General features: G+C 46.9%; 1 protein-coding gene across 1 annotated transcript in view; it reads left to right on the top strand.

Moving 5' to 3' along the window:
• Nucleotides 1–982: 982 nt before the first annotated feature.
• Nucleotides 983–25,012, top strand: part of FHL1 (four and a half LIM domains 1) — a 65,909-nt gene continuing 41,879 nt past the window's right edge. The window contains exon 1 of the mRNA XM_074962723.1: nt 983–1,070. The gene's annotated coding sequence lies outside the window, so the exon portion shown is untranslated. The remainder of the gene's footprint in view (nt 1,071–25,012) is intronic.

Raw genomic sequence — 25,012 nt, 5'->3', positions numbered from 1 at the left:
TCTCTGTACTGGAAACTCTGAATACAAATCCAAGGATGAAACATAATGCAACTGAACCATCAGTAAAAGCTTTAGTGTATGTTTGGATGGGCAGCGGAGGCTGATGGCTGAGTCAGGTGAATTCCGCTCAGAGAGGGAATATGCTGTTTGTTTGCACTGCATCTTCTTGCAAAACGGGGCTAGGAAAATAAGTACTCGGGAATAGCAGAAAATTAATGTATTCCAGTTCTAGTGGGACCGACGGGTTTGACTCCTACTGTAACTGAATTAGCTAAATGGTCCCCAACGTTATGGACAATGTGCCTGGGCTACGTTGCTGAATAACCAACCTAGAATCACGCAGCCTGGGCACAGGTGTCTGTTAAATACATGGAAGCTGTTTAATGATATTTAATGCCTGTTGCAGCATCCCTGACACCTGGCACAATCTAAAACACCAGCCCGGCCCGTGCCTATTCTGTGGCAAGCAGGTACCCAGCAGCGCCCAGAGAGCGGGAAGGGCTTCAAGGCTGGCTAACTCCCCTGATCTGGCAGGGTGATGGGTCGGCCGGGCCCGCCTGCCACTTTACTTGCCTAGGGGGCCTAGGTGCTACCCCAAGACAAGGAGCAGGGCCCCGCTGTGTCAGGTGCTGTACAGACGAAGACCTAGCTCGCTTTCCTGGTGCCACCGCTCCTGGACGCTGCTCTGGCTGCCCACAGTTTAAGCCTGGGAGGAGGCCCCTGCTCCGCCCACCCCGCAGCCTGGGCCCTCTCTCCAGGGGGTGCCCTCCTTGCTCCCGGGGCACTGGCCCCCGCTGGCAGCCTGGGCTCCCCTCCGCGGCCAGGGGCAGCCTGCTCAGAGCAGCCCCCGCCTTAGCCCGGAGGGTCACCAGCCCGCGCGCCCCCACCCCGGGCTGCCCCGCGCCCATTGCAAGCCCCGGGGCTCCCCGCGCGCGCGCGGCCCCCGCCCGCCCCCTGCGCGCGCCCGCCCCACCCCGCCGCTCTCCCCGGACTCCCGGCTCGCGCTCACTCCAGCCGCGCCCTCCTGCAGCCCGCCTCGCGCCCGAGCTCCGCCGCCGGCCCGCAAGAAGGTGCGCGGGTCTCTCGCTCTCCAGCATCGCTCCGGGGCTGCGGGAGCTGGGCAGGGGGCTGCCCGCAGCATCCCTGCTGGGCAGAACGGGTCCTGGGGGCTGGGCAAGGGCGCCCTGGTCGCGAGCGGGGGGCTCGCTGGGGCGGGGGGAGTTTTTCTGCCCAGGCTGGCTTGTGTCAAGCGCACCGGGCGAGCAACTCCGCTCCGGCGGGAATCGCCCGGGGGAGCGGCGCCGCGGGTCTTTGTGCCGGCTGGGTGTCGGCAGCCGAGCGTCCAGGCGTTTGCTTCTCTTCTGCCTCCTCTTGGTCTGATAGCTCGGGCAGCCTCTTGCCAGGCGGCCGCTTTGCGAGCCAAGATCACGGTTTTTCGGGTGTCGGTGGAGCCTTTTCTTTATTTGACAGTAAATTGCGTGTTTAGCAAGTATTTCACCCTGCTGCTGTGCAGTAATGCTTGGCATATAGGGCTGGCTTCCTTCGTTTCTGTAGGAAGGGGGCAAAAGGGTGGTTGACTTGCCTGAAACATCTGATAATAGGTGTGCGGGGGGAACCCCAAACCCACTGTTTTTTCAGGGATCATATGATTATTAGGTTTCAGAGTAGCAGCCGTGTTAGTCTGTATCTGCAAAAAGAAAAGGAGGACTTGTGGCACCTTAGAGACTAACACATTTATTTGAGATACAGCCCACTTCATCGGATGCATAGAATGGAACATAGAGTAAGAAGCTATATACACATCTACCTTTTCATGTTCTCTGTATGTATATACATATCTTCTTACTCTATGTTCCATTCTATGCACCCGATGAAGTGGGCTGTAGCCCACGAAAGCTTAATCTCAAATAAATGTGTTAGTCTCTAAGGTGCCACAAGTCCTCCTCTTCTTTTTATGATTATTAGGTTTTTTTAAATACAGGGTAATGCAGCCCAGTGAAACCTGGAAGTAAGCTGTGAAAACTAGACCTGGTTATATATGACTATATAATTGCAATGCTAATGCAGGTAATAATTTTAAAAAGTCAGTCAATGTCTGTTGTACCCCCCTTTCTGCTCCCCACATTATGGCGTTAGATACTTACACAGTCCTGCTAATTCGAAACATGTTCATGGCTTTGATCCTGCAAACACACTTGAGAATAACTTTACACCTAGGCAGTGTAGTCCTAGCTGTATTGGTCCCCAGATATTAGAGAGAGAAGGTTTGTCATCTTGACTTCAAAGGGATTACTCACATGAGTAAAATTATTCACAGATGTATTTGCAGAATTGGGGTCTCTATTTCCAGTCTTTAGTAAGCAGGCAAAAGGTATGTTAATGAATATGATTTCTGTCTTGTTCACATTTTATGGCTGCAGCATCATGTTTTGCTTAGGAGCGCAAGTATGAGTTTGTTTGCCATCTAGAAATTTATCTTGCGATCATGTGAATATATAACCAACTTAATTTTAATTAATTAAACTCTAGCCTGTAACAAGAATATTAACAAATTAGACTAAAACGGTTTGTTCGCCGATCTACTTTTTTATCTTCATTCTGAAAAGTCCTTACGAAGAGATGGATCTGTACTCTACAGCAGAGGAAATTGATTAAATTGTTAAACTGTAATATGTGCAAACCACCTCAGAGTAAATAGATGATACATGTAACCAAATATGGCTTCAGAATTTATAACTTCTACCTTGTTTTTTTAAAGAAGCGAGACAACAGCCTTTTCCCCCCAAGTGCTGCATTCTTGAATGCAGCCCAATTTCTAATTTCTGCTCAAAAACTTCGGTCAATAAAAATTCAATCTTGTGCGATAACTGCTAGAAAAATACAGGAAGGCATTTCTATAGCTAACATCATACATGCAAAAATAAAAAGCTAGTGGAACCAAAGAATGACTTGCTCAGTTCTTAGCATGAATCTGTTTAGGCTTACTTGCCAATTCTGGGCTTGACGGTGAAGTCCATTTCTTAGCCACACTACCAATGTCTTCCCTGGGAGATTTGGCTGAACAAGGACTATTGGATTGCGCTCTTTACGTGTTTCTTAACAGAAGTGCTACTTTTGCAGTGAATTATGGCAATCCTCTGTATATGCTGGTGCAAGTCTCCCTCTGTGTGTAAATATTAGCAATTGTCCAGAAAAGAAATAATGTGTAAGTTTTTCAAGCTCTCGAAAATAAACACACGAAAGCTTATGCTCAAATAAATTGGTTAGTCTCTAAGGTGCCACAGGTACTCCTGTTCTTTTTGCGAATACAGACTAACACGGCTGCTACTCTAAAACACTAAAATCTGTCACTTCTTTTGGAAACTGTATCTTAATTAAACCATACCCACCTATATTAACCGGCTGTATGGCATGAGCAAGCTCAGTAGACATGTCATTGGGGTAGCACTGAACAGCTGGATACTATAGTAATAGACCTGCCTGGGATTAATGCTGATCTGAATTTTAGGGCAGTACTTTATAAATTGCCATGTATCTGTTTTGAGGTAGTGCTGACCCTCCAAGCCACATCGCACTGTGGACTGTACAAAGCTATAACAAATGTACACTTTTTAAAAACTCCCTCTCTCACCAAGAAACTAATGTTTCAGGCTCCGAATGCTTACGTTACAAGGGGCTTATTCCATTTTAGGGTGTACAGCTCCCATCACTGTTTCTGTGTTACATGTGAATTGCCGAGAAACTTGTGTCCTATAGAAAGGGTTCTGAAGGCTGTGGACACCCTTCCCCTGAAGTAACTCAGAGACAATCATTACAGGTACTGCTAATGTGCTGTGTTTGTACTGCGCCGACTGACTTGGGGTGCTGATCTGGGACTGTGGATTCTAGACTGTACTGCGATACAGATCTCTAATGCTGCAGGCTGGATATGGTCTTGGAGCCTAGATTGTACCCTCCCATCAGCAATAACTTAGGCTACTGATGCACTTTTAGGCTGGGATTTTCAAAGGTGTTTCCAGGGGATTTAGGCACTTCATTCCCCTTAAATTCCTTTGAAAATTCCAGACTTAATCACTTGGGTTATATTCCTTTGCTGAAGTTTTAATATCCTGGGTGGTAAATTATTCTCTCAGCACTTTCCACTAGAGCCCTGCAACAGAACTAGGATTCCGCGGGTCCCACAGGACCCACTGCCATAATAGCAGAAGAGGATAAAATGTACTTTATTGCGGTTGGGATTGAGTGGGGAAAAAACCAACAGACTGGCAATTTGCAAGAAAACACTAAATCTCTTGTCAGTTTGTCATAAATAGAATTGCAGCAACGTAAATCAAGTTTTTCTTCTTTTTTAAATAAAGTTTTTAATACTTAAATTTAAGTGAGGAATACAAAGAGATTTGATGTCTATTATAGCAGGAGTTAAAGTATTTTTTACATGGTTTAAGCAAGATTTGTTTTATTCTTTTAGTGGTAAAAATTGTGTCTGAATTTTGTAAATGTGTGTGTGTGTATAAACCAACTTTTTTTAAAAAATAGCATGGGGGAATCTGTCTCTCTTGTGGGATTTGTGGGATCTAAGGTTTTTACAGGTGGAAGTGAGATAAAAACGCAAGGAACAATGCAGGCGCAGGTGGGAGTGGGTATTGTGGAGTGGAATTAAAAAAATAGTCCTGCAAACGGCTCTACTTTCCACACTCATAGTGATGGACACACACTGAGCTTCCAAGACAGGTGCATTTTACCATGCACATTTCATATGTGGGGAAACTGAGGCATAGACCACATAGTGAGTCCATTTCAGAGCTGGCATTAAATGAGACCATGTTGCCCCTTACAGCAAGTTGAGCCTAACTGAACTGACTAGACAGTATGTAGCTGGAATCAGGGTGGATCCACGGCTCTGGACCCTATGTGCCACAGGAGTTCTAGGGAACAGCATTTGTATCATGCCAGGATATTGAAAAGTTACCATGTGGCATCCTGCGGAGGTGCAAACATTGCAGCATCGTCCCCTGTCCTTGTTTAAGGTGACCTGGAGTTAGTGTGTTGGCGTCTTTGAAAGCATACCTCTTATCCCCCCGTACTCCTAGCCCATAGACTTCTCTAGAGCTACTGTACTTGTGTATAGCACTTAAAAGCAGTGATGTTTTGTGTAACTCTATGCTGTATTTATGTAACTTTTGGATACATGGCAGCATTTTTGTTTGCAAAGGTAATGGAAGTACTTTTGTTATTGTAAACCTTACCAAATTAGGGCTTGTGATTTTGCAAAAGGAGACATTTTACGCTTTACAAACAAAACCGTTGAGTTCATATTATTGATGTGTTACGTCTAGTTATAAAAGAAGGGGCTGGAGAAACCACAACAGAAATGCCTAAGTTCAGTTGCTCCCGTTCTGATTTTGGCAGAGTGACTGTGGGAGGAAGAAACACCTCATGTTTCATTTAGATTACTTTGATTTGGAAAGGAATTTTAACCAGATGCCTCTTGAGATACCAGGATTCTGAAGGATTAAATGTTCAGATAAAATGCATGTTTCCATTTTCACCGCATACTTCTGGAGGGTGGTGCCATATTTTAGCCTTGATCCAGCTGTCCCTGCTTCCACAGCATTTCATCTGAAGCCAGTAGATGCTTTGCACAAATAAGGGCTGTTACACCTCTACCTACATATATACCGAAATCACGTCATTTCTGGACCAATAAAAGCAAGATATGATTTCACCTGGAGTCAGATCTCTCAAAAGTCGCCTTGCAATTGGGGGTGTGATTTTGTGGGAGGAAAGATTGCCTAGTGGTTAGAGTGCTGCTCTAGGGCTTGGGAGACCTGAGTACAAGTTCCTGTTCCACCAAAGACTTTCTGAGAGACTTTGGGCAAGGCATGTATCTTCTCTGGGCCCTCAGCCCCCAATAATAGCACTTCCCTACCTCACAGGGTAGTGGTGAGGATAAATTAAAGATTGTGAGGTGTTCAGGTGCTGTGGGGATAAGGGCCAGATAAGTACCTAAGATAGGTAGGTTCTGCAAAGCTTTGAATGCCCCCAACTGCTCTTGCCTTTGAAGGAACATAGAGGTGCCTGGCAGGTTTGGACTGCAGATTCCCTAAGGCACTGAGCCTGCAAAGACTTATGCATGTACTTAACTTTACATCCAGTGTGTTGTCTCATTAAGCATGTGCTTAAGACTTGCATGATTGGGGCCTAAACTTGCCAGGCTAGTGAGAATAAGCTGTTCACCAGAAAACTCTGGGGGAAAAGACCCTCTAGATTCTCACTTGGCAAAGCTCACCAACTTCCTGGCACTCACCCATAAGGTTCGGTGTGAAAAGCAAACCTGGAAGCTGCCAATGTTTATGGACTAATGTTTGGCGAGTCAGATACTTTTTTGAGAACAGCCAAGTGTTTACTTTCCTTTACCTTGGAAGTTTATCCCATGAGCTAATTGAAGTTACAGGACTTTTCCTACTGATAGAAATTCATTTTCACATCCAGGGCCCTGTTCTGCAACCCCTGCATGTGGAGAGAATCATAGAATCATAGAATATCAGGGTTGGAAGGGACCCCAGAAGGTCATCTAGTCCAACCCCCTGCTCGAAGCAGGACCAATTCCCAGTTAAATCATCCCAGCCAGGGCTTTGTCAAGCCTGACCTTAAAAACCTCTAAGGAAGGAGATTCTACCACCTCCCTAGGTAACGCATTCCAGTGTTTCACCACCCTCTTAGTGAAAAAGTTTTTCCTAATATCCAATCTAAACCTCCCCCATTGCAACTTGAGACCATTACTCCTCGTTCTGTCATCTGCTACCATTGAGAACAGTCTAGAGCCATCCTCTTTGGAACCCCCTTTCAGGTAGTTGAAAGCAGCTATCAAATCCCCCCTCATTCTTCTCTTCCGCAGACTAAACAATCCCAGCTCCCTCAGCCTCTCTTCATAAGTCATGTGCTCTAGACCCCTAATCATTTTTGTTGCCCTTCGCTGGACTCTCTCCAATTTATCCACATCCTTCTTGTAGTGTGGGGCCCAAAACTGGACACAGTACTCCAGATGAGGCCTCACCAGTGTCGAATAGAGGGGAACGATCACGTCCCTCGATCTGCTCGCTATGCCCCTACTTATACATCCCAAAATGCCATTGGCCTTCTTGGCAACAAGGGCACACTGTTGACTCATATCCAGCTTCTCGTCCACTGTCACCCCTAGGTCCTTTTCCGCAGAACTGCTGCCTAGCCATTCGGTCCCTAGTCTGTAGCGGTGCATTGGATTCTTCCATCCTAAGTGCAGGACCCTGCACTTATCCTTATTGAACCTCATCAGATTTCTTTTGGCCCAATCCTCCAATTTGTCTAGATCCTTCTGTATCCTATCCCTCCCCTCCAGCGTATCTACCACTCCTCCCAGTTTAGTATCATCCGCAAATTTGCTGAGAGTGCAATCCACACCATCCTCCAGATCATTTATGAAGATATTGAACAAAACCGGCCCCAGGACCGACCCCTGGGGCACACCACTTGACACCGGCTGCCAACTAGACATGGAGCCATTGATCACTACCCGTTGAGCCCGACAATCTAGCCAGCTTTCTACCCACCTTATGGTGCATTCATCCAGCCCATACTTCCTTAACTTGCTGACAAGAATACTGTGGGAGACCGTGTCAAAAGCTTTGCTAAAGTCAAGAAACAATACATCCACTGCTTTCCCTTCATCCACAGAACCAGTAATCTCATCATAAAAGGCGATTAGATTAGTCAGGCATGACCTTCCCTTGGTGAACCCATGCTGACTGTTCCTGATCACTTTCCTCTCATGTAAGTGCTTCAGGATTGTAAGTGCTTCAGAGCTCCTGTTGAATTTAACCATTTGAGGGATCAGGCCCTAGTTGGGAAGTGAATGACACAATTGTGCTTTCCAATTATTTTCTCCTCCCATGGGCTATTTTGAAGCACTGAATGATTTTGCTACATTGCACTTTCCCATAATGTAAATCAATCCATCTATATTCCTTAAAGAGAAATCAAGCCCCCCCAACTGCTTCACATTAAAATCAACTTCCTGACCCAGTCTCCTTCGTCCTCCACATACACCCCCAGTCGTGTATATGCTGCTTTGTTATTGTAGGGTTGCTGATTGTTTTGAGGCAGTGGGCATTGATTAAAAAAACAATACAGCAAGACATTAAATGACATCAGAACAATGCAAACATAAAGAATGAAGGGCCCAGTCCTGGGCACTGCAAATCCCATTGCAGTCAATTTCTTCAAAAGGAGTTGCAGGGGCTCAGTACCACTTTGGGGGTGTGCGGCCCCTTGCTGATTTGGCGCTTTAATGGCCTTTTGCAGATCCATAAGATAAAGCTATGAGAAATATTGGCCCTAACTAGCTGGATTGCTAATCTGGTGAAAAAGGGTTTACATGAGAAGAGAGGCTGTCTGCAGAGCTCCCCATCTGCAGCTTGTTTTTGCTTCCCACTTAGTGAATGTTTTTCCCCTTCTGCAGACTCCACTTGTCTAGCTCATTGGCCTTTGAACCTATATCTGACCCAGTGTTTAATTTGTAATGAAAAAAGTGCCAGGGCTCAAGCAGTTTTTTTTTTTTACTTTCTAACTGATGTGGCAAGCCCAGAGGTGCTGGGCTATGGCCTGCCAAGTGCCAGAGGTGCCGGGGCTATGAGCTGCCTTGAGGTGCTGGGGCTCAGCCGTGGCAAAAATTGAACGGATCTGACCGCAGCCCTCCCCTTGCAGTGGAAAGCATGCTGCAAATGCAAAACAAGCCATTGGCTTGGACGCGGAGAAGCAGACATGCAAGTAACATTCATGGGAGGTTGTGAAAGGCAGCAGTAAATAAGGGCTGGTGACAAGGTTTGGTAGAAACAAGGTATGGAGTATAGTAGGGACTTGAAACAAAGCGTGAGGTGGAAACAATGGAATCATAGAAGATCAGGGTTGGAAGAGACCTCAGGAGGTCACCTAGTCCAACCCCCTGCTCAAAGCAGGACCAATACCAACTAAATCATCCCAGCCAGGGCTTTGTCAAGCCGGGCCTTAAAAACCTCTGAGGATGGAGATTCCACCACCTCCCTAGGTAACCCATTCCAGTGCTTCACCACCCTCCTAGTGAAGTAGTGTTTCCTAATATCCAACCTAGACCTCCCCCCCTGCAACTTGAGACCATTGCTCCTTGTTCTGTCATCAGCCACCCCTGAGAACAGCCTAGCTCCATTCTCTTTGGAACCCCCCTTCAGCTAGTTGAAGGCCGCTATCAAATCCCCCCTCACTCTTCTCTTCGGCAGACTAAATAACCCCAGTTCCCTCAGCCTCTCCTCGTAAGTCATGTGCCCCAGCCCCCTAATCATCCAAAATCAAAAGGTGGGAAAAAGGAATCAAGGAGCAGAGAAAACCAACAAACAAGAAAGACAGACTGTGAGAGTGAACAAAGGCTACAAGTGAAACTGATGGTAGGAGCCATGTTTAATCACAGCATGTGTGGCTAACATAGCTTCAGCATGAGACTATAATGGTGTAAGGGCACATCTATGCTACTACCTGGCAGTGCCTTTATCAGCTGGTTGTGGCTGACTCTACACGTGGTACACCCACACTCAGCTAGGTTATGACGAGCTGGTTAGAAATGGTGCCGAACTGGTAGTGAAGGCTTTAACATGGCTGTCTTGAGCTGATTGGGGTCCTAGAGATGCAACCTCCCTAAAGAATCTCTAGCACAGCTTTATAGCATAACTCTCCCCTGGGGGCAGGGGAGGGGAGAGATGGAAAGAGTATAATTGTCCATACTGGTGAGGGAAAGCGTGCCAGACAAAATGAAGGGTAAAAGAAAATCCTTGGCATTCAACAGGACTAGAGAAAGAGGGTTAGATGGAGCATTTGCCTTTTAAGATGACCAGTCACTTTTCTAAAGCATCATCTCCACTCATGTTTAGGGAAGTCCCTCCACCCCCACCGTCTGAGTACCAGTTCAGCCCTCTGGGTTAGAAGACATGGTGGTAAAAACACCTGAGTCCTGTCTACACTACGCCCCCAACAGTGGAGCTGCATTAGGGACAGTGCATTGGGGAGCTGGGGGAGAGGACTTCCTAAAAATGCTAGCAGTTGCAGTCCTAGGGACCTAGGCTCATCTCTGGCTCTTGTCACAGAGTTGGGAGTGCTCTGCTAGTCTGGTGCGGGTGTCTGTCACCATTGCAAAGCCGCATAGGGTATGTTTGCATTGCAGCTGGGAGAGGTGATTCCCAGCACGGGCACACTGACTCAGGCTAGCTCTGCGCAAGCTAGTGTGCTAAAAATCACAGTGTGGTTATTGCTACTCAGGCTAGCTGCTCGAGTCCAAGCCCCTTCTCCCCCGCAACCGCAATGTAGACATGCCCATATATTTTGGTATTGTGAGCACCGTAGCCCTGCTCATGCTGCCCTCTAAAAAATAGAAGGCGTGAAAATTTCAGCCCCTCGGTTCAAAGCCTGTCTTGGGTGTATCGTTTCTCATGGGAAACTTTATCAGCCGGCAAGTGCTCAAAGGACGGATGTTTCATGCGTCTCGTTGAAGTAGGTCACAAATGACCGTTTGAAGCACCGAAGAAAAAGACCCAAGCAATATCAGAGATGCGTGAGTGTGCATTGCTGGGTGTGTTCAGAGACAATAGAGCCAATTCTGCAATACCAGGGCAGGGGGTGTGGATGTGGTGGGGATGGGGGGAAGAGATGGGACTGTTTGTTTAGTTTCTTATCAGTGATATTTATGTTGCCACCTTCCTTAGACACATCCTGTAAGCGCTTAACAGTTCTCACCAGAAGTTTGGTTTGTTTCACTTCTAAAAATATCTTCAAAGACTTTGCTTTGCATTGCTGCTGCGCTATTAAAGCAAAAAGCCACAGCTAGATGCATTCTCTTGGGGTCAGGGCTACCCATTGATTCCAAAGGGAGTGTGCTAGACAGGGTGGATTTGATTTAAATCACTAGTCAGGAAGACTCAATTTAATCATGGTTTTCTACATAAAAATGCATTCTTGTTGGTTGTTATAACTTAATACATATTCTTCACAACTCAGAGATAGATGTAGGTTTCATTTTTAGAAGGTACACACTATACATTTTTAAACAGTGATTTATTTTGAAAACTCTTCAGATTAGTTTTACAGCTATATCAGAAAATGAATGATTGTTTGGTTATTTCATTTACCGAAGGTAATTGAAGCAGATATTTATGAAGTCATTGGGAGGTGAACTGTCTCCAATTCAACAGGTTATTCATTAGTATTTGGAGGATTTTCTTGCCATGCTGTATTAGGAGAACATCACCAGACAGACATTTACATTGTTTTATTTAACTAAAACAACAACGTTAAGTATTCTGGATATTTTTTCTTCAACAGCAAACATATAATATTTTAACAAAAAAGCATGTGTCCCTCGCTTCTCACATTTATCTCCAGACTTCTTCTCCTTGTTCAGATCTATTCCGCCCCCAACAATCTTCTATTCATTGAACTTTTTGAAACTTTGCACTTTTAGAGAGAGGTAAGGGAGTGACTCTGTGTACACAAATTTGCAGAGGGACAATAGGGTTGAGGTTTGTTATTTCTCAACTCTATATATTATTTATTTATTTTAGAGTACTTGTGGCACCTTAGAGACTAACCAATTTATTTGAGCATAAGCTTTCGTGAGCTACAGCTCACTTCATCGGATGCATACTGTGGAAAGTATAGAAGATCTTTTTATACACACAAAGCATGAAAAAATGGGTGTTTACCACTACAAAAGGTTTTCTCTCCCCCGACCCCACTCTCCTGCTGGTAATAGCTTATCTAAAGTGATCACTTAAGGAGAGTGATCACTTTAGATAAGCTATTACCAGCAGGAGAGTGGGGTGGGGGGAGAGAGAACCTTTTGTAGTGGTAAACACCCATTTTTTTCATGCTTTGTGTGTATAAAAAGATCTTCTATACTTTCCACAGTATGCATCCGATGAAGTGAGCTGTAGCATTTATCTGCTGATGGGCAAACAGCCTGTCCTGATGAACTCAAATCCAGTTCAGAAAATCAAAACGTGAGCTCAAATTTAGTGTGGGATTAAAAGACAATCAGATATTGATGCATACCTCTCAGCCTGCCGGGCCCAGTGCAGAACACAACATGTGACAAAGATCAAAAACAAGGCTCACCAAAATATTCATGCAGGAAACTTATCATGCTGTGTGCTTCATCCCTTTTTAGGGTGTATAGATCTCTCTTGTCCATGAGTCTTTATTTCTAATGTAAATGGTTTCAACAGTAGAAGCAAGGAGACAGCAAACTGGCATGGAACCTAAGGAAATTTACATAAGAATGGCCATCCTGGGTCAGAGCAAAGGTCTATCTAGCCCAGTATCCTGTCTTCCGATAGTGAATAATGCCAGGTGCCCAGAGGGAATGGACAGAACAGGTGATCCATTCCCTGTCGCTCATTCCCAGCTTCTGGTAAACAGAGGCTAGGGACCCCATCCCTGCCCATCCTGGCCAATAGCCATTGATGGACCTACCCTCCATGAATTTATCTCGTTCCTTTTTGAACCCTCTTATAGTCTTGGCCTTCACAACATCCTCTGGCAAGGAGTTCCACAGGTTGACTGTGCGTTGTGTGAAGAACTTTGGGACAAAGCAGAGAGGCACTTGAGAGGCATGTGCTGGTGTTTAATGGCACATTTGCACAATAAATACTTTACAAACAGGTTAATTGTGGACAGGGTGAACTGCAAAGCTAAAATGCGACTGAAATCAGTCCTGACTTCTGCACTCAACCTTCGCCGCTGACATGGCAGAGCAGGGCCCATAGGAGCATGTTTTAGCTGATTTTTTTTTAAGTATTTTTCTCATTTTGTAAAACCCTTCTGGTTCACCTCAAAGTATCACAGTGTGCATCATTTTGTGACATCACATAATACCATGGCTCTAATGATATAGTGACTGGCATCCCTGATACCTAGACTGATGCATTCTGGGATAGGAAGTACCAAAGGGATTTAATGAAAAAAAACGAATGTAAAAGTTCTGTCTGTGCTGAAATGTTCCCGTGGTCTAGCTGGGGGTGGCGTGGGAGGGAGGAAGAGAGGGAGGGGAGCATTCAGCACAGAAATCTAGGTACACTCCATTTTCATGGGAGCTTTGTTGTTTTCCTTAAATAAGAGAAGTGGCTTGGTTGATGCATGGATTTGTTTGCATCACACTAGAGTTTAAATAGCAGAGAATGCTAGCCAGTTGCTGTTAAGTGTTTGTTTTGCGGCACAATTGTCTGGGCAGAAGCTAGAAACCACTCAACAGAGCCCCAACGCCTACCTCAAAAACAGTGTGCTGGCAGTGCCTTGCTGTCCTCCAGAAGGGAGATGTAGCTAGCAGGGCAGTGAAACCCATCCCTGTTCGCCCCTTCCCTCCCCGGCATGGTGCTTGCTGATTGGCTACCAAGCTGGGATCTGGCTTTGGAATCTTCCCCAGTACTCTGATTTGGGAATGATCAATCTTTGGGTGCTTCCAGCAGTCTCAGGCCAACCCCCCACTTCCTACCAGGGGTAGCCATAGAAAGCACCAACACTTAGGGTAGCTTATCCATGGATGAAGGGAGATTGGAGTAGGAGGGAAGAATTAATGAGTTTCCTTTAAAGAAAAGCCCAAAGTTGTGGGAACCATTCAAACTTGGCAGGATTATCAGCAGTCACTATTTGTTTATCTTGGGACTGGCTGTCCCTGTCAACTAGTACGCTGTCAGCCGCTTTCTTTATGTTTTTTACATGAAAAATCAGATAAAAATTGATAAGGACAAATGCAAAGTACTCCACTTAGGAAGGAGCAATCAGTGGCACACATACAAAATGGGAAATGACTGTCTAGGAAGGAGTACTGCAGAAAGGGATCTGGGGGTCAGAGAAAATCACAAGCTAAATATGAGTCAACACTGCAGTGTAACACTGTTGCAAAAAAAGCAAACATCATTCTGGAGTGTTGTAAGCAAGACACTAGAAATAATTCTTCTTCTCTGCTTTGCACTGATTAGTCCTCAAGTGGAGTATTGTGTCCAGTTCTGGATGCCACATTTCAGGAAGGATGTGGACAAACTGGAGAAAGTCCAGAGGAGAGCAACAAAAATTATTAAAGGTCCAGAAAAGAGGCCCTATGGGGGAAGTTTGAAAAAATTGGGTTTGTTTAGTCTGGAGAAGAGAAGACTGTGGGGGGACATGATAACAGTTTTCAAGTACCTAAAAGGCTTTTACAAGGAGGAGGGAAAGAAATGTTCGTGTTATCTTCTGAGCATAAGACAAGAAGCCATAGGACAAGGGCTTAAATTGCAGCAAGGGCGGATTAGGTTGAATGTTAGGAAAAACGTCCCGTCAGGGTGGTTAAGCGCTGGAATAAATTGCCCAGGGAGGTTGTGGAATCTCCATCATTGGAGATTTTTAAGAGCAGGTTAGACAAACACCTGCCAGAGATTGTCTCGATCGGGGTGGGCAAACTTTTTGGCCTGAGGGCCAAATTGGAGTTGCGAAACAGTGTGGAGGGCCGGGTAGGGAAGGCTGTGCCTCCCCAAACATCCTGGGTCCCGCCCCCTATCTGCCCCCTCCCACTTCCCGCCACCTGACTGCCCCCCTCAGAACCCCCGACCCATCCAACCCCCCCTGCTCCTTGTCCCCTGACCGCCCTCTCCCGGGACCCCCCACCCTTAACCCCCCCCGGGACCCCACATCCTATCCAACCCCCCCTGCTCCTTGTCCCCTGACTGCCTCGAATCCTATCCACACCCCAGCCCCCTGACAGGCCCCCTGGGACCTCCCGACCCATCCATCCCTCCCCCACTCCTTCTCCCCTGACTGCCCCCTTCCAGGGCCCCCATCCCTAACTGCCCCCCCCAGGACCCCGCCCCCATCCAACCCCCCCTGCTCCCTGTCTCCTGACCGTGCCCCCTGAACCTCCGCCCCATGCAACTGACCTCTGACTGCCCCCCGGGACCTCCTGCCCTCCCCCCCCATCCCCTTACTCTTTCCAGGCTGCTCAGAGCAGCAGGACTGGCTCATTGGAAAGCCTGGGAGATGGGCGGGCGCAAGCCATGCTACCCGTGCTGCGGCGTAGCTGCGGGAGAGGGGGGACAGCGGGGGAGGGGCCAGGGGCTAGCCTCCCCAGCCAGGTGCTCAGGAGCTGGGCAGGACAGTCCGGCCGTAGTTTGCCCACCCCTGGTCTAGATAATACTTAGTCCTGCCATGAGTGCAGGGGACTGGACTAGGTGACCTCTTGAGGTCCCTTCCAGTCCTACAATTCTGTGATTCTGTAACCATTAGTGCAAAGACTAAGCATGACTCACTTTTGGGCCTGACCTGACAGCCTTAGCACTCATTATCTTTCTAGCCTTTTGGCAGCTTGCTATGACTTCTCTTTTGTACCTTCTTTTCTGCATCTTCCTGTTTAAATCTGTTTCATTTTGCTCTCTGTTTCTGTCTCTCTCTCCTTTGTGCAGTACTTCAGCTCACTGCTTGTGTTTGTCCTCTCTGTAGCTAGCATTTTATATGGCATCCTGAAGGTACCTAGAGTGCTTTGCAAACACAACACTGATATATGATTATACACAGCTATCACTTCTTCCCTCACTGAAGTGCAGCCACCTCTGGAGTGGAACACAGTTGCTATGTAGTAGTGTATCCATTTAGGATAGGAAGTGAAAAATATTCCTTGTCTAGCTGGTAGGCAGAATACTGATTGCCTGAGTTGGAATTTGCCAGGTCATCAGTGTAATATCACCCTCAACTCATGAAAAGTGTTAGGATCTTTAATAATCCCAAAGTGATCTCTTGAGGGCAGGAACTGTCTCTTGCTTTTGTACAGTGCCTAGAACACAGGGCTCTGGCCTCTAGGTGCTATCATCATACAAATAATTAAAATTGTTTCTATTTATTATATGATCCCTGAGCCAGTGTTGGGGCATTAGTTCAGTACTGACTCAGAAGAAAGAATGATAGCTACTGGTTCACCAATACCACTTATACATCCCTTAGTTGTCTCCTATTCAAGCACTGCCTGGATCCAGACTTGTTAACTGTAACTTATGAGATATAAATCAATAGCATAAGGTGTTTGTTGTGTTTGAGTCCTAGATCAGATTATTTATGTATATACATGGGCCAACTACCTTCTGTGTGTTTAGAGAGACAAGGTGGTTGAGGTAATATCTTTTATTGCACCAACTTCTGTGTTCGGAAGGATTTAACATTTCCTTTTGGCTGTCGGACACAAAGGTTACCCTGTAATCTTGTTCAGATAAAGGGAATGCAATGTAATGAATTGAATTGAATATAGGTTATTTGCTACTGTATATACGAGATTATGGCAGGGTTATGTTGCCCCCCCCCAATGGACCTTTGAGGTGAAACTACACGGCAACTTTATTAACAGGAAGAACAGCCTGTTGTTTATAGTATCAAGAAACATCAGCAGAAGTAGCTCTGTCAGTTCAGGTACCTTACATGTTCTGATTTTACTCTTTGCTTTTTGCTGGGGCTGTGGGTGGGGCCCCGAGTTCATGGTTCTGCATGTGTGTAGCAGAGCCCGCTAGTCAGTAGTCTGTCTTGATTTGTAGGTTTGTATTTAATAATTTAACTTGGAGCAAGTCATCCTGGAAAACCTCAGCTCAGCTTAATGGTCACCACTGAAGGTTGTCATATAGTGTTTCATCACCTACAGGCAGATACCTCCTCTAATTCCACCAGTCAGTACTGGTAGGGTCCAGTGAAATATTTTATATGCAGAGATCTAGTCTTTTACTCCTAGTGTATTGAGACCTCTGCGCAATCATCATCTCCTGTTTCAAGTCTGCTGATTTGTTCCGAATATTGCGATATTTGCGGAATATCAGTACAGTTCCTTTGTTTGCTAGATTTTCCACCCCCTTCATATCTATATTTTAAACAAGTACATAAACATATAAATAATTGTAACAATCTTGGACGTTTCCTAGGAGGTTTTGTATATCGAAGCTGAAACTGTGAAATAATTCAACTCTCCTTACTGAGATCATGCCAAGCTCGTAGGTGGCCAAACAGATCACAGAGAGCTAAACCAGCACCATCACATTCCTGTGTCCACCTTCGCTCACATCCAAGGCCCTGTGTCCTTGGGAGAAGGTTGGACCTAACTTCTGTGGCATTTGGAGCAGCAGAATGGAAATCCTGCGGCAGCTTCATTTACTTTAAAACAACAAAAAGGAAAAAGTTGCAGTGAAAATGAATAGCTGTCAGTGCAGCAGCCCCTTGTGCTAGTTATTTGGGTGTTTTTGAATCTCCCCCACATTTTCAGTGCTCAGTGTCTGCAGATCTTTGTACTGACAATGCATGATTGTGTTGTGTAGATGTTGCCAAGGGTGAAGTGATAGGTTTGGCAGCTCAGTAGCACACAGTTAGAGGTTTTGGGACTTGGGGAGGCATGAGAAGCAGTTTGCGGTTGTTCCCATTAGCTGTATATTCCTGCTGAAGTTAAGTGTTGACATTTCTATTGTAATCTTTAGGTTTTAGAGTTAACACCATGTTGAGATGAATGAGGCCGTTCATGGTTCTTATTGATAATGATTCTGATTCAGGAAAACATCAATGCATTGGTTTACCTTTGCTTCTGGTTTCAAGGTTACTGAACAACTATTGTCTATTGCTTTGCCTAGTACTGTGGGAGGCTCTTGAGCCTGCTTCTCCTTACCTTTGCACCAGTTTAAATAATGAGTAACTCCATAGTGGTCACTGGGGTTACACCAATATAAAACCAGTGTAGGTGGCAGGTCTGGAAATTAGAATTCAGGTCTCTTGACTTTTGGGTCTGGCCCCAATTCAGCCAAGTATTTAAGCACATCAGTGGCACTTAAGCACATGCCTTAGTGATTTGCTGAATAAGTGTTTTTTTTAATACCTTACCCGGGGCCGGAGGTAAAGGAAACAACACCTTTTCTTCAATTTCAAAAGAAAAGAATGGTCTCTCAGTTTAAAAATGCACATTGGAGTGATTCATTTGGCAGGATCTTTTAGAACTTTAGACTTCCAGATATAGCTGGTCAGAAAATATTTTTCTGTCCTGCAAATATTTTGATGGGAAAAAATAATTTTATTAGAAATTCTCTATAAAACTTTTCAGGTTTTGGTTTGAAAACTGAATGCTTTTGTGGGTCCTGAAAGCCTAAAAGCTCGGGCAAGTTGGGTAAAATGATTTGGTTTTACTGAAGATGTTTATCTGACCAGCCAAAGATTTTCAGTTTGCCGAAAACTGATTTATTTATTTTTGTGGTGAAAAACCTGAATTTTTTTTTAATTGAAAATGGACATTTCCCACAGAAATTTCCTTTTGATGGAAAAGCCATTTTTGTTGAAAAAATATTTTGAATTAGAAATTCATCCAGTTCTACTTCTGGGACAGGGCAAAATGGACACATTTCTTTTGACTCTTTTTTGAATGCCACGCGTTGGAGACTATAATATGCTAAATACACTGGAGTAAGTCAATTGATTCCCCTCCCCCACTCCCCAGTGGTGTTACTGCTGATGTATTTTTGGAGAAGTAATGCAACTTATCTGTGCCATAATTTCTCCACCTGTAAAATGGGTATGATATTTATTTCCTACTATGTGGGGCATTAGGGTCTGTAAAGAGTTTTGAGATCCCTGAGTAGAAAGTGCTTAATAGTGCTTATTAAAATATCATGAAACTTACTAGAGGAGGATTCTATCCCTTCCAGTTCTGTTTATCTGGGATGAGGCAGCGTAGCAGTATGGATTTCATGGCGTATATGAACTAAAGCCATGTCTTGCACCTGCTTTTCGGCTGCTGCATATCACAGATGGTGTTGTGCCACATCCTTGAACTCATGGTTGCCTTAGATCTGCAATACCAATATGTTCCATCGCCATAGAAATTACTGTAAACATGGTCTTAGGCTGTGCAATTTATTAGGCTAGGTCAGTGCTATAATGTGGTGAAACGTTCTGTGTATTTTTCTACACGTTAAGACAAACAACTAATATATCTATTATAAACCGGGAGTCATTTGTTTTGGTAACCGGGTTGATTGAAACCTGAAATAGGCGATGAACTCATCTCTCTAACAATACAGTGTGCTTGAGACAGTGCGGCCAGACAACAAGAAAGCCGGTCCCTCGCCAGCAGTAACGCACTACGATCACCAGACATTCGGAGAGCTATGCAGACCATGGTGCTACCTCACTTTGGCGTAGCAGTTAGAACTGCAGAACAGAGCAGGAGTTGTTGCCCAGTGCCTGCCCCAAGGCGTTAGCATTATCAGTGGCAAATGGGAATAGTTGTGGTTCCGCAAGTGACTTTGCTTGGCTCAGAATTTTTTCAGTATTGAGAGAAACCAGAGATTCACAGGATGAAGACCCTCTTAGTTCACAGTCTGACACATGGAAATGCAAAAGTGGTGAATCGCACTCGGCCGAGTATTGTTTCCCCTAGTCTGGCGCCTGGGGACCGTCCCCAGCCTGGCCCTGCTACTGTTGCCAGTGCCACTCCTGCTTGAGCAAGGACAGGGCCAGGTACTGCTCGGTCAGGGCCAGCGCTGCCCCCAGCAGCTTCACACGAAACAAGCAATTATCCAAGCAAAGGCTGGGAGGGAAGGAGGGAGGTGCCCTGCTTCCACTGACTGGACAAAGCCCAGCTAAAATGGGTTTGAGCTGATGTTAGGTGCGTGTCTTGTCACGGTCAACTAGCTTTTTTCCCTGCTCCCTTCCCTGCCAGCTCTCTATCTTCCCCTCTCTCCACATACCTGTGCCAGACTGCCTTGCCTGTGCTGCCCCTTTCCACCCTTCCCACCCCCTGGTGTTTATACAGTTCATTATGGGGGGAGCGGGACAGCCGGCTGCATGGAGCCCATGTTCGTGAGCATGTCTGAAGGCTGTGTGTGTGTGGTGGTGGGGGACGGCGAAGGGGTGAGGAGTGCTTCCACATGGTCTCCCATCCCCCTGGCATTGTCAGCTCCTGCTAGTCACTCCCACACCCCTTGGTGGGTGGGACACAGAGGGGAATATTTGGTTCAAAGCTAGCATTAGCCCGTGATTCTTGCTTTCTCCCCAGGTGACCTCTCAAGTCTGAGGCTTGGTCTATGCTACACACTTTTGCCGGTGTAAATCCACACCCTTGAACAACCCAGTTATAGAGTATGGTGACAGCGCTGTGTCGGCAGGAGGGCATCTCCCCTTGACATTGCTTCTGCCTCTCGGGGAGGTGGAGGACCTGTGCTCACGGGAGAAGCTCTCCCGTTGGCGGAGTGAGCGGCTTCACTAAGCGCTACCACCGCCCTGCTGCAGCACTGTGAGTGCAGACCAGCCCCTCTCTCTGAACTCTGACCCCCATCCCCAGTCCCGCTAGAGCGTAGCGCCTACCCCTGAGACGCACCCGCCGGCAGACTGCGCCTCGCGAGGGGTGGATTTCAGGCAGAAGTATGTTTGCAGGCTTACTCGAACAGTAAACTCATCCGAACCGGCACATGCTGGTAGAAACAGGACCAGACCAATGAGCAGCAGGGGAAAATGGGAATTTAAATAGCTATAGATGGTTAGCACACATCTTCGTTGGGAGCAGCACAACAGCAGGGCGTGGGGAGGGGAAGGCATCTGCCCTTCATTGAACCATCCAGCAGCTACAGGGAAGGACCGAGGAGCCGTTTCAAAAATGCCCTTAACTGGGTGCATGTGCAGACGGAATCCTTCCTGCACTGTCAGAGATCACTTACAGGATGGATGAGGTTCTGCCATCCCTGTCAGGCCTGGGCCTGGCCAGTGTCTCGCCTCAAATTCTGACCTAGAGCTGCGGTTTCCAAAGTCACGATCATCCTGCTCACTGGAATACGTTGTCCTAGGAGGTAGTCATTGCCTTCGCATGTTGCTTGCACAATAAGCAATGCACAAAATATGAACAGATTTAAAAGTCATCTTCAGGCATAGCTGAGCCCCTTGGCAGCCACCTAGAGCAAGGAAGCAGCATGAAGCGAGCAAAAGGCTGCAGGGCAGGGCATTGATGAGAGCAGATACCAGTTCACAAGGGATAGCTCCTGTGAATAGAAAAGGAGGACTTGTGGCACCTTAGAGACTAACAAATTTATTTGAGCGTGAGCTTTCGTGAGCTACAGCTCACTTCATCGGATGCATTCAGTGAATAGACCTGCAGGGAACACTAGGTGTCACTAGCACCTACAGTAGTGAGGGGAAAGAGCAAACTCTGCTTGAGTTCACTTGTGCTGAGAGACCCAGAGCCCTGCCTTCTGCTCTGCCTCCCAGAGCCAGCCCCACTCTGTCCCAGTTCTGCAGGAAAGCTGCTTTCATTGGGGTGCCACTTGCTCAGCCTGAGCTCAAGAAGAGCAAAGCGGACAGACTTAGAGGGTCCCTCTGCGGGGAAGGGAGTGAGGTGCTGCTCATCCCTCCCCGTTGGGGTGATGTGGGGAGAAAGACGTAAGGGGCTCAGGTTTTCTCAGAGGTGATGTTGGGGAGGGGGAGAAAGAGAAGATGCTGGAGGAGTGGTCCGTGCCGTTGTTGCCCTCCCCACTTGGTTTTGGCACCCCACTCCCATGTGTGCTGCTATTATGTGCTCTGTTGTAAAGAGCACCGCAATGCATCACAATACATGACTTCACTGGCAGTTGTCCCAGTGAATCAGACCACAGGACATTTGTCAGAGGGCTCATTAATGCATTCCACCGAACTCCTGGAAACAGAGTTACCCAGTGATATAAAACACGCAGCAATGATCATTGGTGCAACTGTGGACAAAATCTGGACACTTAAAACAGACGTCAAGGAATGTACACTCTGTCTATAAATAAAATGACTTATTTGGATAAACTGCCTAGCTCCTGCAAACTCTCTCAGCAATACCAGGGAGGCAAAGATGGTTTCTATAGAAAGTGTGTAGTTTCTGCTGTGCTTTTGGAAGTGCTGGTCTTTTATTACAGTTCATAAACATAATGCTCATACCTTGGAATTCCTCCAGCTGGCTGTCTTCTACGATGAACCGTTTGGCAAAATGAGCAACATAATCAGGTACAATAATCCACCGGTTAACGAACTCCATGATGGAGTTCTGTACCCGAAGACCTAAACAGTGATCGTCCAATGCACAGTAAAAGTTATGTGAAATGAACATAAGCTTGAAGTCTGTCAATATCATGTATTATAAAACATGTTTAGGTTAGCAAATTATTTTCATGCAAGGATTATAATTAATGATATGATCGTAAACAAAAATGTTTGCTAGCCTGTGTGTATCATCCTTTTATATCTGATGAGCTGGGATGAAGTTTTGGAAGATATTTTCTTTAAAAGGCATAATAAAATAACAGCCCGTTCTGTGTCTTTTCATGAGCTCCTGAAGCATCCTGGTGAATAACACACATTGGGGATTGTCTGAAATCTCACTCTTCTTTCCTGTTGTTCTGCGGATGCCTTCCAGAGCTAGATCTTCTGAGCTCTCCTTCAATAGGGTTGGAGTGTCTTTTTTATTGTTTTAAGTTAGGTTATTTATTTCACGTCTGTTTTAACTTTTTGCCTGTTTCCTTTGGCTCTTGCCTGGAGGTAGCCGGGCTGTTTTGTCACACACAGCTCTTAACAGATTGATTTGGTCAGTAGTTCGAGAGCTAGCTGCAGTTGTGTTTAATGAGTTTGTGTTGTTTCCCTAATGTCCGTCTCCGGTCTGTGCCTGCTCTTTGTCCCTGAATTTACTACCCTGCTGCTCTCCATTCCAGTGACTTTTTTGTCATGTTACCATTTTAGGCCTGACCCAGCCCTGGAGCACGGGTAGTCTCATTGACCTGAGTGGGATTACACACATGCATAAAGTCAAGTATGTGCTCCAGTACTTTGGTAGCTCACGGATCATGTGTAGTAATTGCTACCATTCCTGCCTGGTCTTTTCTCCAGAAGCCTCTCCACACCTTGTGGTTGTCCTATGTCTTGTCTCCGCGTGGTTTGTGAAAGCGCCGGGGGGATTGCTGGCAGTGAGTAATGAGAATAATGTGTGTGAATGAGATGCTCTGTACAAAACATATATTGACTGGTGACGGCAGAGGCTGCTTAAGACAATCTGCTTCCATAGGCCTAACCTCGGTGGGCCGCCCCCTCCTATCCAGGGGGCAGGGACAGCTGGGGTGTGGGGTAGGATTTGCGGAAGAAAGAGGAGCAGAAAGACAAGAGCAAGGGGCAGATGGTGGGCAGGGGGTGCCACTTCTGTGGTCGCCAGCCACCCCAGGGGACCCTTGTCCTCAGGCTTGTCCAGGGAGAGGCCGTTGGTGGCTAGGTTGTGGGCTGGGACTCCCACTGGGCCAGGACCTCCAGAGTGCGCCCTGCACATATGAACAGTTCCGTCACGTAGGCGCTGGGTTTGTAACATTTTTGGTGGGGCCGAGGGGTCAGAGGACGAAAGGAGCCCCTAAAGTATGATCCCCACTGACTGGCTCAAGCTGTGGAGCTAAACCTGGCTACAGCCCTGGTTTGGGTGGGTAAGTGGGCCCTCCCGCCTCTCAGCATCTGGTATAAAGATGGATAGGACCTAAGTGACTCTTTTAAATCAGCACCCATATTTCAAGGGAACGCCTCAGGTAGACAAGAGAGATGCCCTGTGGCTTCCTTCTCTCCTCCCCCGGGTCAGTTCCCTCTTTGGGGTGACAGAGTGGCAAATATAGCAGTGTGTTCCTCCATTAACAGGCTTCCCTGGAAGGACGCCCCTGAGCAGCATGTGCTGGGACTTGCAGCATGGGGTTCCATCTGCTCCCCCAGTTGGGCTTTGCCCTCCCCACCCCAAGCAAACCCCTCTGGGTGTCAGTCTTAGAGGCTGGGTGGGAGATCCCTAATATGAGGCTGGGAGAAGGGGGCATACTGTATATGGTTGGAACAATGGGGTGATTATATAGAGGACTGGAAATTGGACACCGGGTGGGGATGGGGAGAGACCAAGACACAAGGGACGGATGGGGTAGGGTTCAAGACACGTGGGGGACAAATAGGGTGGGAGGACTAAGACATGGGGGGGCTAGGAAAGCAGGGGGAAGATGGGGCAGGACACTAGAGAGGGAAGCCGTGGCACTGGTGGAGGCAGGACCCCAGGGGCAGACAGGGTAGCGAGCAGGACATGGTCGGGTAGGAGGACTGTGGAAGAGACAGACCTGGGGCAGGTGAGGTGGGAGATAGATGGGGGGTAGGACCACATGTGGCAGATGGGCTAGGACATAGGAGGGAAATGGGGGTAGGAACCCAGGGGGCAGGGTCAGCTGGGGTGGGGTAGGATTTGGGGAAGAAAGAGGAGCAGGAAGACTAGGGCAAGGGGCAGATGGCGGGTAGGGAGTGCCACTTCCGTGGTCGCCAGCCATCCTAGGGGACCCTTGTCCTCACGCTTGTCCAGGGAGAGGCCACTAGTGGCTAGGTTGTGGGCTCCCACTGGGCCGGGACCTCCAGCTGCATGGTCCATGCTGAGGCCTCTGCAGGAGTGTTAATGCACACGAGAGTATGCACTGTGCGCACCTTGCTGACACGCACTGAGTTCGTTAATGCACTTTGATCTAGACCCGTTTCAAAGAGAACTAGTTCGAAGCACATGAAGGAACGGCTAATGCGCGCAGGGTACACATGGACAAATAGCGCGCGCCATGGCAGGCTACCACGGGGTACATCATGCTCTACAAATCTTACCAACCGAGACAGCTGCCTGGCTTGCCTATGCCTAGAGCGGCCTCTGGATGACTGGCTAGTTCGCTATTTTAGCTCTTCTGAATGGAGGAGTCCATGGCCCTTGAGATCTCAGAGCTGAGCACTGGCTTTGCTATTTGAAGGAGACAGTCCTGTTATGTGCTTCTCCTCTGGAAACTGAGCCCCACGCACGGGGTGAAGACAGAAGCACTGGGTCCCTGGGATGGATGGTAGGTGTGCTTCACCCAATGCACACAAAAGGTCAGATTTTTCTTCACTGTTTGCCCAAGTGTTGTTCTCCTCTGACTTGACGGAAGCCCATGTA

Source organism: Natator depressus, chromosome 9 (assembly GCF_965152275.1).
Source record: "Natator depressus isolate rNatDep1 chromosome 9, rNatDep2.hap1, whole genome shotgun sequence".
NCBI lineage: Eukaryota > Metazoa > Chordata > Testudines > Cheloniidae > Natator > Natator depressus.
Note: the sequence above shows the minus strand (reverse complement) of the source record. Positions and strands in the feature narration are given on the sequence as shown.